Genomic DNA, 5,664 nt, shown 5'->3' on the forward strand with positions numbered 1-5,664 from the left:
GACAACTGTGGCAGCCCAGATGGGACCGGGTTCTGGGGGAGTTGCGGGGAGGGTGTGTGGATGCCGACCACTCGCTAGGGGGACGCCCAGGAAGTAGACTCTGGTGGCCGGGCTGCCTGTGGCCCCAGGGCGGAAGCCTTCCTGCGAAGCTCTGCCGATCCCCCAACCCACGCAGGTCCACCCTCCTGACAGGCAGACCCTGGAGTCCAGAGAACAAGTGGGGCTGGGCCCCCAGAGTTCGGGGAGCAGCTCAGCGAGGAGGCGCGGGCTCCCCAGGACGCAGCGGCTGCCCAGCCAGGAGGGGAGAGCTCGCCAGGAATGTCCTGGGGCGGCTCCAGGGCAGACTGCTCGGAGGGAAGGGTTTCAGGGTGGCCAGGCCCTGCCTCCAGCCCCCGCTTCCCGCTGGCCGGGCCCAGCCCCGCACATTCCTGGGACCTCTGGGCCGTCCCGGGTTCTGTGGGTACCAGGAGTGTTTTTTGAAACCCGGGACACCAACATCTGTTAGCTCTTAGCGCACAGGAAGGTTGACAAAGCACTGGGGGCAGGCGGGGGGTGGCGGGGGGAGAGATTCCGCTCAGGAGTACGAAGTCAGCCGGAGACAAAGAGGAAAAAGCCAGGCTGAACTCCAGCCCGCTCCCCAAGGCCCCGCTTTGATGTGGTTCCCGTCCCCCGAGGCCTTATAAGGCATGGAGCCTGCGCTTCTGGGCTCCGGCTGGAGCTGGCTGCACACCCAGCACAGCGCCCGAGGAGCTGGCCTCTTCCTGGGGCCCCGCATTGGGCAGAGGAGGGCAGGGCTGGGATTCGGGAGGGAGGCAGGTCTGGGCCCTGTGGCCGGAGAGGCCCCCAAGCCCGGCCACTGGGCAGCAGGCAGCCCGGCAGCAGGCTGGGGGGTGAGGGGGGAGGGCAGAGAGTCTGGGGAGGGGTTAGGGGGCCTGGGGATCCAGGAGGCGTCTGATGAGAACTTGGAGCAGAGGCTGAGGCTCACCCTGCTGGAGGCCAGAGGAGAGCGGGCCTGGCAGGAGCGGTGGGGGGATGGGCAGGGGAGGGCTTCTCACAGGGCGGGGGTGAAGGGCATGGGCGCTGGAACCACACCGCCTGCCTTCAGTCCTGGCTCTGACACGAGCTGAGTGACCTGAGACAAGTCGTTCATGTCTGTGCCTCAGTTTTCTCATCTGTAAAGTGGGGGCAGGAACGGTACCGCTCAAAGGATTGCGGTGAAGACTGAATGCAGAGCAGGAGGAAGGGCGGCCAGGCAGGGGGCGTGTGTCTAGATGTTTGTGGGAGCCTTCCCACCTCCCCCAGGAATGACCTGTGCCCATCTGACAGCGAGAGCAGAAGTAATGCCCTGGCCAGTCTGATTCAGTAGTTAGAGCGTCGGCCCGTGGACTGAAGGGTCTCGGGTTTGATTCCTGTTCAAGGGCATGTATTTCGGTTGCAGGCTCAATCCCTGGCCTCCGTTGGGGCGAGTGTGGGAGGCAGCCAATCCGTGGGCCTCTCTTACATCGATGCTTCTCTCTCTCTGTGTCTCTCTCCCTCCCCTCCCCTCTCTCTAAAACAGTGGTTCTCAACCTTCCTGATGCCGTGACCCTTTAATACAGTTCCTCATGTGGTGGTGACCCCCAACCATCAAATTATTTTCGTTGCTACTTCATAACTGTAATGGTGCTACTGTTACGCATCGTCACGTAAATATCTGCTATGCAGGATGTATTTTCATTGTTACACATTGAACATAATGAAAGCATAGTGATTCATCACAAAAACAATATGTAATTATATGTGTGTTTTCCGATGGTCTTAGGCGACCCCTGTGAAAGGGTCGTTCTACCCCCAAAAGGGTCACGAACACAGGTTGAGAACCGCTGCTCTAAAAAAATCAATGGGAAAATATCCTCGGGTGAGGATTAAAAAAAAGAAAAAGAGTAGAAGGAGTACTCGCCACTGACCTCTCGGGCCCCAGGCGTGGTCTCGGGCAGAATGCTAAGCACTTGCTATCCAGTGGTTTACTTGGTCCTCACACGCACCCCGAGACAGCGTGAGGGCCCCCCGCCCTATGCACACACTGGGGATGAAGTTCCTTCCCCGATGACCCCGCTTGTGCGAGGCAGAGCTGGGATCTGAACTGTGGTCTCGCCAATCCCATGCCCCGCACCCCTGCACCCCTGCACCGGGGCTCCCAGTGGGGCTCCTGGCTGTCTAGGGGCCCGAGTGCCTCCTGCGCGGTGGCCCCGAGGACGGGGCCCGGGACTTTGCCTGCAGGGCTCCCGCCCGGGGCTCTGCCAAGTCCCACGCTTCGTGGGTCAGGGCTGTGGGCACCTTTGAGACCACAGCTGGGCCTGCTGGGCCCACTGACCCACAAGAGCTGCTGGCCAGGCTGGTTGTCTTGTCCTTCCTTAAGCGTGATCCTTGGTCCCTGGCCAGTGCCAAGTCCCTGGGCCACCTCTGCCCCTGTGCCCACAGGAGCCCTGATGCCACTGTCCAAGCTCAGGCGGGCATCGAAGGAGCTGACTGGAATCGGGGCCCTGCCCCTCACTGGCTGGGGCTCCAGCGCCAGGCCCCTGGGCTCTTGGAGCCTCCTCCTCATTTAAACACGGGGCCAGTGGGACCCCCTTGCTATGGAGGCTCTGCTGGGGGGACCATGAGTACTCGGTAAGGGATGCGAGTGGCTGTCTTGGCATTATTTCCCGTCTCACATGGCCCCTGGGCATTTTCTTTGTAGGCAAGAAACCCAATAACAATCATACCTGTCACTTTGCAATTTGCAAATCGTTTTTATGGGCATTTATTCCTCGAGGGATGGAAAGAGCGGGGCCGTTGTGTCGCTTAAAGGACTCACTCTTTATATAAGGTGCCTGGCACGGCATCTGGCACGTAAGGAATGCACCGGAAGTGCCAGCTGTCGTGTTGGGGGTGCTGTGGTTCTCACTGCGCCCATTTAAGGGGTAGGCAGACTGCGGGTCCGAGAAGGCAGTGGCTCCAGGTCCAGGTGCGAGGGAGGTGATGGAGCCGGGACGCTATCCCATGTTGCCTCTGGCCTAGCGGTCAGAGCCTGAGGACCGGGACACGGCGCTTCCCAGCCCTGGGCGTCGGGCCCCGTGGCTGAGATGAACGGGCCCCATAGTTGAGTATCTGTCAGCGGACCATGGTGCCGAGGGGCTTTCGAAGCGTCCTGCAGAGCTGAGCAGGGTTTAGCCGGAAGAGGCCGGCCCCAGGACTTGCCAGGACTCTGCTTTCATTCATCAGAGAGCGAGGGCCTCCCAGCAGACAGTTCTTCTCGGAGAGCCCCGAAGCCGCCGTCAGAGGAGGCGGTGGGTGCGTGACGCGCCCTCGAGGCATCCTTACGGGCGCGGACAGACGCTTTGTTGGTGGTGACATCTGGAGTCTTTCAACTCCGAGTGCCTGTAGACATGCGGACTCTGGGGCCTTCGTCTCACAGACGCAGTCGGCCGGGCCGGGAGCAGCCGGGATGGTGGTGGCCGGGTCAGCACGGAGACCCGCACTCCGGGAGACGGACCTCAGCTCGCAGGGGTCCGCGGTGCCCTTGAGGACAGTCCCCGGCTCCTGCGAGAAAGTGCCGCCTGCCAGCCCATGGCCTTCCCCTGGCATGAAAGATCCGCCCTAATTGGCTGCCAGGGCCTCCCCGCTGCCTAGTGATGCCACCTGAGTGTGTCCCTTTCCTGTCACATCTCCCAGCTCCCCTGTCAGCTCCGCTCTGTGAACACAAACAGCCAGTCTACCAGCCCAGGAGATGTTCGGGGTTTCGGTCATTGGCGGGCAGGGGAGGGGAGCCATCCTGAGCCAGGAGGCGGGGGGCCTGGTGCTGGGTCAGGGGGCACCCAGTCTGAATGGCCACCTTGTAGCCACCTCTAAGGAAGAGAAGGCAGTGCCCCCGGGGGGTTGAAGGAAGGGAACAGAGAAGGCCAAGCCCGACCCTAAAATGCTGGCTGTGTATCCTCCCAGCAGAACAGAAAACGGAGAGTGGCCCCCGGTGAGTCCAGTGGACAAGCTGGATGGACCCCACAAAGCAGTTTTAGACGTTTAGTTAATGTTTTTGTTCTTCGGGAGGAGCACTGGCCTTCCTGTGGAGCCTCTGAGAGGCAGGACTCCCCCCTCCCCCCCCTGACTTTTCTGGGAGACGGTGCTTTCCTGTTCCTTTTCATTTTTCTCGAAAAGGGAAGCTGGGACAGCTGCCGTGTGGGGGCCCTTTTTATCGCTTGTCATTTTGTGGTCGCAGAGGCGCTGCCGCCGTGTCATCGTGGGCCCTGGGAGAGCTAAGGCGGTGTGGTTCCCCCACGCTCATCGCTCCCGGCAAAGAGGAGCATTTCTCAAAGTGGGTTCCTCGGAACACAGATCCCACGGGGTGTTTCTGAGAAATAAAACTCTGTGGTCTGATGGGGTTCGAGGGATGCCGCGTGCGGACAATGTTATACGGTGACTCGCGGTGCCCGTTGCCATAGTAAGTCCTGCAGGAAGGGACCTTGTTTAACTTCGTTTAAAATAATCTTTTTTGAGCCCAGAACTCTTCCTGGCAGGAAACCAATGAATACAGAAGATAGTTTGACAACTCGTCTTAGCCTGTCGTCCAGAGTCACCCTGCTGGGCGGGGGCAGAGAGGTGGGACTGCTGTGGATATCCCAGAAATGTCCCGGCCTGAGGACTGGCCAAGCTCCCCCCCCATCCCCGCCAACCCCTCAGCCCCTCACCGACCGGCTGAGGCAACTGCTCTGCCCTCGAGGATGAGCTACCAGCCTCTGCCCTCGGGGCTGAGCTACCAGCCTCTGCCCTCGGGGCTGAGCTACCAGCCTCTGCCCTCGGGGCTGAGCTACCAGCCTCTGCCCTCGGGGCTGAGCTACCAGCCTCTGCCCTTGGGATGAGCTACCAGGCATCGTTGTTTTTTGTTAATCCTCACCTGAGGAAATTCTTTCCCACTGATTTTTAGAGAGAGAAAGAAAACACATTGATGTGAGAGAGGCACATCGATTGGTTGCCTCCCGCACGTGCCCTGACCAGGGCCAGGGATTGAACCTGCAACCCAGGTACGTGCCCTTGACCAGGAATTGAACCCGAGACCCTTCAGTTCATGGGCTGATGTTCTAACCATTGAGCGCACCTGCCAGGGCGGGCTACCAGACATCTTTACCCCACACGAGGGGACCAGGCAAGGCGCGTGCAGGGATCGGCTGGTGACCGGCTGGTGTGTGTTGGGGAGATGAGGGAGGCGTATGGAAACCAGAGCAGGGGGGTCCAACATGTGCTGAAGCATTAGGTTTACGGGAAGGGCGGTCAGAGCCTCCCCAGAGCACACCGCCCTCTACAAACCTCCGGGACTGCCGCCCGGGACCTGCTGTGGGAGAAGGGTCCGGTCTGAGATCTCTTCTTGAGGCCACGGCGCAGACTCGCTGTCCCCCTTCGGGGGAGATGGGGCATTTTATGATCCTCTCTTTGCCTTTTGCTGAGGTGGGGGGGAACTCTCTCTCTGAGGGAGAAGTGTGGCCCCGTGTTGTGTTTTGTGGTGTCTGCAGGCTGAGAAAACTTAACACCTACATAGCAGTGTGACCATCAACTTTTTAAAAATACATATACTTTTATTGATGTCAGAGAGGAAGGGAGAGGGAGAGAGAGAGAGAAACATCAATGATGAGAGAGAATCATGGATCGGCTGCC

General features: G+C 60.0%; 1 protein-coding gene across 1 annotated transcript in view; it reads left to right on the forward strand.

The window, feature by feature from the left end:
• The window catches only part of NKD1 (naked cuticle homolog 1 (Drosophila)), an 80,092-nt gene that overhangs the window by 57,143 nt on the left and 17,285 nt on the right, over positions 1-5,664 (forward strand). The gene's annotated exons all lie outside the window — the stretch shown is intronic.

This window comes from Myotis davidii, unplaced genomic scaffold (genome assembly GCF_000327345.1).
Source record: "Myotis davidii unplaced genomic scaffold, ASM32734v1 scaffold328, whole genome shotgun sequence".
Lineage (NCBI taxonomy): Eukaryota > Metazoa > Chordata > Mammalia > Chiroptera > Vespertilionidae > Myotis > Myotis davidii.